This window comes from Phoenix dactylifera, unplaced genomic scaffold (assembly GCF_009389715.1).
Source record: "Phoenix dactylifera cultivar Barhee BC4 unplaced genomic scaffold, palm_55x_up_171113_PBpolish2nd_filt_p 001092F, whole genome shotgun sequence".
Lineage (NCBI taxonomy): Eukaryota > Viridiplantae > Streptophyta > Magnoliopsida > Arecales > Arecaceae > Phoenix > Phoenix dactylifera.
In genome coordinates this window covers 143010-155544 of record NW_024068439.1, presented here as the reverse complement: position 1 = coordinate 155544, position 12535 = coordinate 143010, and the positions used below count along the sequence as shown (strand labels likewise).

Genomic DNA, 12535 nt, shown 5'->3' with positions numbered 1-12535 from the left:
CAGCGGTCAATTTCGAGCGAAGATTTTCAAATGCCTCCTCGCATGCTTTATCAAAGACAAAGGGAGTGTCCTTGGCCAGAAGATTGCACAAGGGTTTGGAAATCTTACTGAAGTCCTGAATGAAGCGACGGTAGAAACCAGCATGGCCAAGGAATGATCGGATTTGTTTCACAGTTTTGGGTGGAGGGAGATTGGAAATAAGATCGACTTTGGCTTTATCTACTTCAATGCCCCTCTTAGACACGACGTGTCCTAAAACTATGCCTTCTTGAACCATGAAATGGCTCTTTTTCCAACTTAATACTAGGTTGGTCTCTTTACATCTTTTCAAAACTAAGGTCAAATTATTCAGACAATCGTCAAAAGATTGGCCAAAGACTGAGAAATCATCAATGAACACTTCTAGAAAGTTTTCCACCATATCTGAAAAAATGGCCATCATGCATCGTTGAAAAGTTGCGGGTGCATTGCATAGTCCAAAAGGCATCCTCCTATATGCAAATGTCCCAAATGGGCAAGTAAAAGTGGTTTTCTCTTGATCGTCCGGGTAAACAGGTACTTGATTATATCCAGAATAACCATCTAAGAAGCAGTAGAAACCTTGACCAGCCAACCGTTCCAAAATTTGATCTATGAAAGGTAGAGGGAAATGGTCCTTCCTAGTCATTGAATTAAGTTTTCTGTAATCAATACACACGCGCCAACCCGTGGTTGTGCGTGTTTGTATCAATTCTCCTTCCGTATATTCAACCACAGTGATACCTGATTTCTTGGGTACCATTTGTGTCGAACTTACCCACTTACTATCAGAAATTGGATAAATGATTCCGGCATCTAATAATTTCACCACTTCTTTCTTGACTACCTCCTTTATGTTAGGATTGAGTCTTCTTTGCATTTCTCGGGTGGGCTTTGCATCATCTTCGAGATGAATTCGATGCATACAAACAGAGGGGTCAACCCCTTTCAAATCGGCTACAGTCCATCCTATGGCATGTTTATTTTCTTCTAGCACCCTTAAAAGTTTATCCTCCTATTCAGTAGATAAGTTGGCTGCGATGATTACAGGGAGGCTATTTTCCGGTCCTAGAAAGGCATACTTAAGATTTATTGGAAGTGGCTTCAACTCAAGTTTAGGTGGAGAATCAATGGAAGAACAAAGTGGTGTGCTAGCAATGGGAGGAAGAGGTTCAGGTCGGATCTTCCAAGGAAGGGAACTCATAGAAGATTGATTATCGAGTAAGATGTTAACTTCTTCTATGGCCTTGTTTATATCAAAGTTGTCAATGTCAAAATGGGCCAAACATGCCTCTAAGGGGTCATCTGCTAAGATATAGGGAAGGGCTTCTTCTACAAGATCATCCATTTCATCAATTAGGCAACACTCGTCTTCCCTCACATGTTGGTCAGCGGCATGAAACACATTCAACTTAATTTTCATGTTCCCAAATGATATATCCATTGCCCCAGTTCTACAGTTGATACATGCATTGGCTGTAGCTAAAAAGGGACGACCAAGAATCACAGGGATTTGTTTTTTTATGTTGGGCACATGTTCCATATCAAGAACGATAAAATCTACTGGAAAATAGAATTTGTCTACCTTGACAAGAACATCTTCAATCATCCCCCGTGGTATCTTCACAGATCGATCAGCCAATTGTAAGGACACCGAGGTAGGTTTTAATTCACCTAACCCAAATTTTTTATAGACTGAATAGGGTAGAAGATTCACACTTGCCCCTAGATCTAAAAGTGCTCGATCAATGGAGTTATCTCCTATGACACAGGAAATAGTGGGAGCGCCAGGATCTTTGAATTTTGAAGGGGTGTTGTGTTGGAGAATGGAACTTACCTGTTCAGTAAGTAGGACCTTTTTAGGCACATGTGTCCTAGATTTTCGCTTTTGGGTGCAAAGGTCTTTGAAAAATTTGGCATAGGAGGGAACTTGTTTGATGGCATCAAGGAGTGGGAGGTTGATTTTAACTTGTTTGAAGACCTCCATCATCTCTTCTAATGAAGTTCCCTTCTTGCCAAAGGGAGAGTGTGCATTAAGTGCTTCAGAAAATGGGGCCTTTGGAATGTGGGTTGTAGCAGATGGTGAACTAGTTGAAAAAGGTTTTGGATTTTCATGTGATATGGTCTGTTCCTCTTCTTCACCTTTCTTATTGTTACCCTCCCCAACCTTATTATCTATTATACGGCCACTCCTCAAGGTAGTCAAAGCATTGACTTGCTCATGATTTAGTTGAGTTTCTTGAGCCACGTATTGTCCCCTTGGATTACTCATTGGTTGACTTGGAAGCTTACCTTCCTCTCGTTTGTTTAATGCATTGGCTAGTTGACCCATTTGGGATTCTAGCTTAGCAATTGATTGCGTGTGAGAGTGCAATAGTTGTGTGTTTGCCTCCAAACCTTGAAGGGCAGTCAACACTTTCTCCTCAAAAGCTGTATTTCTTTGGGTTGGAGGAGGAGGGTGTTGAATTTGATTTGAGGGACGGTAGAGATGAAAATTCTGAGGGTTTTGAAAATTTTGGGAGAAGGGTTGGGAGATATTAGAAGCTTGCTGTCTCCAAGAAAAATTTGGATGATTCCGCCAATCCGGGTTATATGTATTGAAAAATGGGTCATTACCCGGTCTGGGCTGTGTTTGGGCAGCATTGATGTGTTCTTGCACGAGTTCGAAGAATTGGGGTGCTGAGGGGCACTCATGAATAGGATGCGATGGGCTAGAACAGATAGCACATACTTGTGCTTGGGAAGAGCTAACGACATGTCCTCCTATCATTAGTTGGTCAATCTTATGGGACAATGCATCTACCTTGCTAGACAGGTCCATAGAATGACTTATTTCACAAATGGCCCCTTTTCTTTGAAAATTCGGGGTTGCTTGACGAGAACATGAAGCATGGTGGAGGAAGTTTTCATTAAGATTTTCAAATAGTTGCCATGCTTCATGCTCATTTCAAAGCATGAAAGTCCCCCCGCATGCAGCATCAATCATCTGACGGTTTCGTTCAGTCAATCCGTCATAGAAACATTGCACTAGCTGCCACTTAGGTATTTGATGATGAGGGCATTTACGGATTAGGTCTCGAAATCTCTCCCAAGTTTCATGAAATTCTTCTTCCTCAGTTTGGGAGAAGCTTGTAATGGCACGTCTAAACTGGTTCGTTCTTCCTATGGAAAAGTATTTTTTAAGGAATTCTTGTTGCATTTGATCCCAAGAACGAATCGAGTTGGCTTCTAAAGAATTCAGTCATTGTTCGGCTCTATCTTTAAGGAAGAAGGGAAATAATCTAAGTTTCAGAGCATCATCAGTGAAGTTCTGAATCTTGACAGTGGTGCAAATCTCAAGGAATTCATCTAGGTGTTTATATGGGTCTTCATTGGTGAGCCCATAAAAAGATGGGAGCATTTGGATCACACTAGACTTTATTTCGTATTGTACAGCTGCTACTTCAGGTAATCGAATACAAGATGGGGAAGTGTAAATAGTGGGAGTAAAGTACTTCCTCAGGAGTTTGGGTTGTTCTTCAGCCATCTTAAGAGGTGGGGATGATTCTAATGTTCTGATCTCAGCTTGAATATTCCTAAGGGTCCGTTCTATTTCAGGGTCAAAAGGTAATAGGTCACGTACTCTAGAACGACTCCCTTGCATACACTAGTACTTGATCAGTCAAGCATGCAATAAAAGATAAACACATCAATCCTTGTATCTGTCCTAAAATCACTAGACAGCTCCTAACTAGTTTGAAGAGGGCACCTAAGCCTCCAATCCGGTCTAATGAACCGAGTTGACTAGGTAAGCTCCCAGGTAAGTGGAGGGGTCACGATGCATTCGCAAAGGTCCCACTTAAAACCCACTTGCCTCGAACAGATGAACTGTCTCCCTTATAGGGACAAAGCTTGCCTAGACATCAACTAAGCCACAGAGCGAAATTGGTGCAACTTTCGGTAATCTTCGTCCTATTGAGCTCGAATGTCCCTAGGAGCCAATGTCTAATTGATTTTAATTAAAGTGACACTATGTGAGATTGAGTTCACCTAAGTTGGGCAAGAGTCCGGTGATGAAATCCGGCTCTTATCTTGTTGGGGTGATTGCCCTTACTAAGTGCAGATTAGTTGGTGTATGTGTATCAGGCATACATTCACACTTCTGCTAAAGTTAAAATCAAACAATCACCACAAAATTTTAAGCTAATAATTAATTTAAATAAGAAAGGTTTAGAGGTTACCAAAGGAAATTTCTCCAGCAATTTAAATTTTTTTTAAGCAAACCTCTAAAGCATTCCTTTTTGATAGCCCAGATCTCCTCTTCGATTCCTGATCAAATAAGACCAAAAGAAAAATTAAAAAAAAAAATTAGTAGAAGAGAAAAAGGAGATAAAAAAGTAACAATAATAGAAAATAATTTTTTATTTTATTTTAGATATATATATATTTTTGAAAGTTTTTTTTTAATTAATTAATTTTTTTTTAATGGTAGGAAAAATAACTATGCTAGCAATCCCCGGCAACGGCGCCAAAAATTGATCGGTCCTTTCAATTTCGAAAATAAACCACGCAATAGCACGTATCCTGTAGGACAGTGATTACGGGTGTCGGTCCACAGGGATTGGAGACTAGTTATTTTTCTTTAATAATAACTCAAGAAGAATTTGCTAACTTGATTTAACTAAATTAATCTATGAGTACGAATTGAAATTTATCAAAGTAGATGGATCTAGGGTTTGGAATCCACCGCGTAGCATTGCATTAGGGACTGTGTTCTTAATTTTTATCTTTTGGAGAGGCATGCAAATTGGCTACAAGCCTTTTAAAATAAAAACATAAAGAGGTTTAGAAAAATCCATCTTCGGTGTAGCATGAAGTGTCTACCTAAGTATGCTAATCTAGGATGCAGCACACTTCATCTTCCTAGGCATGAATCATCTTAGACTACTTTAGCAAACATGATTAGTAACTAGCATGCTCAAAGTTTAAATATCATAAAGGAATATTTCATTGAAAATAAGAATTTAAACAAGCTCCAAAATAATAAAAAAAATAAGAACTACAATGCCCTGATACATTGCTAGGGCTTCATCCAGCCCTAGACTAGACGTTTAGCCGCACATGGCTTCCGGACGACCTCCCATCTTCAAGTGAAAGTCTTCCCCTCTCATTCTTCCCAAAATATTACAAAATATTCTCTTTCCCCGGCAACGGCGTCAAAAATTGATCGGTCCTTTCAATTTCGAAAATAAACCACGCAATAGCACGTATCCTGTAGGACAGTGATTACGGGTATCGATCCACAGGGATTGGAGACTAGTTATTTTTCTTTAATAATAACTCAAGAAGAATTTGCTAACTTGATTTAACTAAATTAATCTATGAGTACGAATTGAAATTTATCAAAGTAGATGGATCTAGGGTTTGGAATCCACCGCGTAGCATTGCATTAGGGACTGTGTTCTTAATTTTTATCTTTTGGAGAGGCATGCAAATTGGCTACAAGCCTTTTAAAATAAAAACATAAAGAGGTTTAGAAAGATCCATCTTCGGTGTAGCATGAAGTGTCTACCTAAGTATGCTAATCTAGGATGCAGCACACTTCATCTTCCTAGGCATGAATCATCTTAGACTACTTTAGCAAACATGATTAGTAACTAGCATGCTCAAAGTTTAAATATCATAAAGGAATATTTCATTGAAAATAAGAATTTAAACAAGCTCCAAAATAATAAAAAAAAATAAGAACTACAATGCCCTGATACATTGCTAGGGCTTCATCCAGCCCTAGACTAGACGTTTAGCCGCACATGGCTTCCGGACGACCTCCCATCTTCAAGTGAAAGTCTTCCCCTCTCATTCTTCCCAAAATATTACAAAATATTCTCTTTCCCCGGCAACGGCGTCAAAAATTGATCGGTCCTTTCAATTTCGAAAATAAACCACGCAATAGCACGTATCCTGTAGGACAGTGATTACGGGTATCGATCCACAGGGATTGGAGACTAGTTATTTTTCTTTAATAATAACTCAAGAAGAATTTGCTAACTTGATTTAACTAAATTAATCTATGAGTACGAATTGAAATTTATCAAAGTAGATGGATCTAGGGTTTGGAATCCACCGCGTAGCATTGCATTAGGGACTGTGTTCTTAATTTTTATCTTTTGGAGAGGCATGTAAATTGGCTACAAGCCTTTTAAAATAAAAACATAAAGAGGTTTAGGAAGATCCATCTTCGGTGTAGCATGAAGTGTCTACCTAAGTATACTAATCTAGGATGCAGCACACTTCATCTTCCTAGGCATGAATCATCTTAGACTACTTTAGCAAACATGATTAGTAACTAGCATGCTCAAAGTTTAAATATCATAAAGGAATATTTCATTGAAAATAAGAATTTAAACAAGCTCCAAAATAATAATAAAAAATAAGAACTACAATGCCCTGATACATTGCAAGGGCTTCATCCAGCCCTAGACTAGACGTTTAGCCGCGCATAGCTTCCGAACGACCTCCCATCTTCAAGTGAAAGTCTTCCCCTCTCATTCTTCCCAAAATATCACAAAATATTCTCTTTCCCCCTCCTTTCTCTTTTTTTTTATTTCTTTTTCTCTCCCTCTCGGCTTTCTTCTTCTTTTCACCGAAACAGGGGGTCTCCCCTCTTTTTCTGTCGAAGCCCGCCGAGCTCCTTTTATATCTTCAAGAGCACCCCGTATCAAATCCCTCTTTCCCCTGTTTGGCGTCGGAATCAAAGGGGAAGGAGCTGGACGTGGTAGGTATGCCTTGCAGAGGCTGGCACGCAGAGGAGATCTCGGACACGGCTGGCGCATTGGGTGCTGGGATCCCTGAAAATAGGAGCTGTGATCGTATCCCGGAATGGCTGTGGCTGCAAATGGATTGGAAGAAGCTGGGTTGAATGCGGTTGAGATCCGTGGATGCTGGGAAGATTGCATCACGGGAGGAGATCAAATCCGGAGAAAGAAATCTGGGAGGACGAGGGTGATCACGGGATGCTCTGGTGCGGTTGAATGGGAGGAATCCGGGACGATTTGCTTTGGTGTGCTGGGAAGGAAAGAAGTCACCGGCTGGCTGCTTTGGGAAGAAGATCTCCCCTGTTTCAGTGCTGGGAAGGAGAATGGAAAGAGAGGATTTGGGAGATGATCTGTGAGCCCGGGATGGCTGGAAGTTGGGTGGAAGAGGGGGAGATTGCATCGCGGATGGGAGGAATCCGTGGAGCAGGGGATACGTTGGGAGAATGTGGAGGATATCTTGGATAGCTTGGATGCTTGGAGGAAATCTAGGAAGGAAGGAATGGGAGATCGGGTCATGCATGCGGTGGTCATTCGGCTTGTTCTGAAACAGGGGAGGAGAAGATAAAAGAAATTGACATGGAAGATGAATACGGGAATGAGTAGGATATGTGAATTTTTTATTATTTATATTTCTTCTTCCTTTTTTAGAAAAGTGGTTGGGTCCATTCGGGTAGGTTGGAAGGGCTTTGAATCTAAAATAAAGAAAGTTTGGACACGTGGAGAAAATGGGAGAGGCCTCTATTTTGCTAGGTTGGGAAGCTTGATGCATACGGGGAAATATGACATGGACAAAGGAATGAATAGCTTCATGTACATGTGGGAGAAAGTAGTCCACACATGAAACAGATTGGGACTAGTTTGTGAATGGGGTGACTCGACCTGCACACACATTAGACTAAATCAATATAGAAAATTAAACCAAACTTGAATTACCTCTAGTAATTTATTAAAATAAAATGAGAGGGGAAACACATTTTCTTCTGTTAATATTTAAAATATGTGCATAACAATAATAATAAGTGCTATGTAAAATAGATAAATTTGTACATTATTTAGCACTTATCAGCTGTTATCAAGCATAGACGGGTCAACTCGACTTCTTTAAGGGTCGACTCAAGATCCTTAGTGGTCAACTCATAATCTTCAGCGGTTGACTTAAAATAGCTGTTGTTTTTGTTGTGCTCTGTCTTTCTCCTATGACCATGATAGGGTCAACTCTTTTGGTTTAGGGGTGGACTCGTCTATCCATAGGGGTCGACTCATTATCTGCATAGGTCGACTCGCCAATAACCTATTTTTGACTGCTCTCTGTCTTTTGTCTATAACTATTCAGAGATCGACTTGTTTGCTTCTAGGGTCGGTTCTTGTTTAATTGAGGTCAGCTTGTGAACTTCATGGGTTGGCTCATTAATATGTTGCTTTTGCTTGCTTTTTGTCATGTGTTTGTGGCTATTCGATGGTCGACTTGTTTTCTTCTAGGGTAGATTCGTTTTCTTCTGGAGTCAGCTCATGAAATTCATGGCCTTAGTATTTAGCTATGCTATTTTTTTGTCATAATCATCCTATTTTTCTTCGAGCTTGGGAAGAGACACACCATCATAATCTATTGCTTGTACAAAGATGCAGATGTGTGTTTTCCAGTATGTATAATTTGTGCCATTGAAAAAAGGAGGTCGATTGGTGGACTATCCTTTAGCAAAAGAGGTTCCAGTTAAGGCTACCATAGATCCTTATTCTTGAATGTTAGGTCAACAAGAGGCTAGAGTACCAAGGCTCTGATACCACTTTTGTTCAGCTACGCAACTCAAGAGAGAGGTGAATTGGGATTTTCAAAAATTTTAAACAAAATATAGCAGAATAAAACTTAATGAGTGTGTGTGATTTGCAATTGATAATGAATAGTTAGTAAATAGCAAGAGTTCAAAGCCCACAGATCAAACACTACAAATACAGCAAAATTTTATAGTGGTTTGGTGACAACCTAGTACCTATGTCCACTCCCCAAGATATCCTTCTTAAAAATTTTCACTATAATCTGTTGAAGATTATAGTCCAATTGTTTTCACCGGACTCACAATTAACCCAGTTGATTTTTATTGGAAATCAACCAAAATCACCACCGAGCCTTTCTTTAGGCTTAATAAAATCTAATTCAAAATTTGGATGGACCTTTTTCCAAGTTTGAATCCCTAAAACTTGTCACAATAGAGTATAGATAAAATATATGACAGAATAAATTACAACTCGTTAAAGATGAATGCAAAGAATAAATAGAGCTTTGAATTAATTCATCGGCCTTGAATGAACTTGGATGCTCTTCACCAACTCTTTTAATAGTAGAGGATGTGATCTTTCAGCTCTTAATGAATGCACTTGAATATCCGTTTTCTTTAGTAAACTCCTTTTTTTCTTTTTCAATTTTTTTTCTTTGATCCTAAATCACTTCTTCTTTTCTCTCTCTTGGCATTCCTATGCATTTATACCACCAAGGAGTAGTTGAAAGATAATTTTAGCAATTAGATAGAACGAAAGAGTCATTGAGAAACAAAAAATGACCATTTTGATTTATAGAAAACTAGTCGTTGCTGTTATCAAGCATAGATGGGTCAACTCGACTTTTTTAAGGGTCGACTCAAGATCCTCAGTGGTCAACTCGTAATCTTCAGGGATTAACTCGAAATAGCTATTATTTTTGTTGCGCTCTGTCTTTCTTCTATGACCATGATGGGGTTGACTCTTTTGGTTTAGGGGTGGACTCGTCCATCGATAGGGGTCGACTCGTTATCTACATAGGTCGACTCGCCAATAATCTGTTTTTGACTGCTCTCTGTCTTTTGTCTGTAACTATTTAGAGATCGACTTGTTTGCTTCTAGGGTCGGTTCTTGTTTAATTGAGGTCAGCTTGTGAGCTTCATGGGTTGGCTCATTAATATGTTGCTTTTGCTTGCTTTTTGTCATGTGTTTGTGGCTATTCGGTGGTAGACTCGTTTTCTTCTGAAGTCGGCTCTTGAACTTCATGGGTCGACACATCAATAAGCTGAATTTTACTGTTCTTTGTCTTTCTTTTGAGATTGTTTTGCGGTAGACTTATTTGATACGAGGGTCGACTAGTAAAGGCATATCAGTTTATATCAATGTGCTAGGGTTGACTTTTAAGATAACTCAAATTAAAATTTGTTGTCATTGCACGTGAATGTTAAAGGGTCACTTCAAGTTGTTCCTAAAGTTGAATCTTTTTGTACAGAGCTTTACATAATTAAGTTTCATTTCTTTATATTGAAAGTTACTAAAAGATTTCTTCTTTGCTTCCTGCAAGCATTTTAGTGCACTCTAAGCAATTGATTAGTGAATTTTTCACTTAATTATTTTGTATCATCAAAATCAAATCATTTGGGTCAACATCAAATCATGTCAAAAGCAGCCATGCCATATTGATAATTACAAACACTTACTACAACTAAACTTGTTGTAATAGGACCTCGATCATGGTGGTTCTTGAATCCAGTTGAACAATGATTACTTTTACTTGCTTTCCTATCCATTATCTTTCCACCATTCATTGAAGTTTTGTGACTAATGTCTCCCATTTCTAGGAGGAGAAGAAAAGAGGAAGAAAAATAAAAAAAAAATTAATTAATAGCTTCTAATATATTTCGTAAACTTAAACCCCTCTCTCTCTCTCTCTCTTTTAATCAGGTTGGTTCATACTAGGGTTAGGTTGGTTGTTAGTCAGAATTTTGGATAGGGTCAGGTTATGGGCCAGTTGATAGGTCTCTTAGCTTAAGTGGCATGTCGGGAAGATATGATTAAACATATACATAAGAAATACATGAAGTTGTGAGGCCCAGCCCAGGTCAGCCTCTGTAATCGGGAGGTTGGGCTGCTCCGGCTGCCGTGCAGCCTCTTGCGCCACCTCTGACCACGGAGGAGTGGTCCCAGCCACCCTGGAGGAACGGCGGCAGCCTCGTGCCCCCCTGTTTGCCCCCGGCATGCAAGAAGCCTGGACTGCCATCGGCGCAGCCCACCAAGTGTTCGACGAATGGTCCCCCTTGGCACGACTTTTGATGCAGTGAGGGGCTGCTCCGCCTCTACCCTCCCTTCACGAGGGTTGGATTTTCTTGCTCGTCAGAATTTTGGGTAGGGTCAGGTTAGGGGCCAGGTTGTGACATGACCCATTGACAGGTCTCTTAATTTAAGCGGTAGATGTCTTTATGTCGGGAAGATAAGATTAAAAATATACATTCAAAATACACTTATCAAACCTAGCCAGCTGCAAACCTTATATACGATGTAAGCACTGACGTCCAGGGATGGGGAACGTGGCACAGGAAGATAGAGAGGCTGGGTGAACGATGTTAGCATTGCCAACTCCTACACTAAGCAAATCATATATGAAGTAAGCACTGACGTCCCTGAAGTCAGGGATGGAGACAGAAAATTGAGAGGATGGATGTGTTGAAAAATCTATCAGCTAAAACTTTGTATATTTTTTTTTATGTAACTTAATTGTTTTATCTTTAATACTTAATTAATAACTTTCTGCATACACTAAATAAATAAATTAAAATTTAAAGTTATCTGATTCGAGATACACTATGAAAGACTTTTCTTTTAGAGTAGAATTTGTCCTGCCTAGATGCGAACAATTGATGGTGGTCTATTCGCAAGATACAACGGGCCATTTTGCATGCTCCTTGAAGTGCATTCTAACAAAGGAGAATCAGGATCGAACCTAAACTAGCCAAATTCAGATGTATTGAAAATCAACAAATTTGATTGAAGCAATCTCTCTCAATCCTCTTATATGTAGTCACAATTCTCTTCTCAAATGCTTAATGAGTGCACTTAAGTTCATTCATTTAATGCTTTTAATTCTCTTCTCTAGTTTTGGTGTTATTCAGATGGAAGAGGATGTTGTTCTGATGGATGGAAAATACGTTCTCTTTTCTATTTATAGATGTAAAAAAATGAGTATGATTAGATACTTAAGTTTTCTTTTGTTGAACGCATCCCTTCACATAATCCATCCATTCATCAAAGATTGTGTTCCTCGCAATGACCACGAGATCAAATGCATCTTTTGGATGCATCTCTTCATTTACGAAAGTCTTCCAAAGAGTTTGCTTATGAAGGATCCCTTTAGAATGTTTTGTAAAAAGAGAAAGCATCTCCCCGTTTGTTTTTAAGATACCGCATGAGAAACAATTATTGACGTGTTCATAAAATTTCCGTTGAATTTTAGAGAGGAGAGAGAAATAAAGATAAAAAATTAAGTCTTATTTTTTGAGATAAAAAATTTATTTGGGAGTCTAAATTAAATATTTATATTTGAGTAGGTTTATGTTTAGATAAATATTTAATATTAAATTTTAAAATTTAATATTCTGAATTAAATATTTTATTAATAAACAACAGGCAAATAATGTTAATATTGCCAACTTTTATATTGAGCAAACTATATTTGAAGTCAGCACTGACGTCCCCGATAAAATTGAGGGATGGAGGTCAGGAAGATGTTAGCAGTTAGCCTTGCCAAGTCCTAAGCTAGTGAGCACTGACGTCCCCCTTACATTAAATACAAGGGGCTAAAGTGCCAACAGGTGGCCGTTGGACCTGATCGGATCCAAGATATGCCTCTTTGACCGGACCGAGTCCATTTAATAATTTCTAAGTGTAACCAATGACCTGTGTTGGTCACTATATATATCCTGGATAACCCACCA

The 12535-nt window shown here is 39.1% G+C and overlaps 1 non-coding gene across 1 annotated transcript; it reads left to right on the top strand.

The window, feature by feature from the left end:
- The first annotated feature begins 3062 nt into the window (after window positions 1-3062).
- Window positions 3063-3168, top strand: LOC120107959. Its single transcript, XR_005509537.1, has one exon. It is a non-coding gene; the product is annotated as a small nucleolar RNA R71 (small nucleolar RNA).
- Window positions 3169-12535: the final 9367 nt, after the last annotated feature.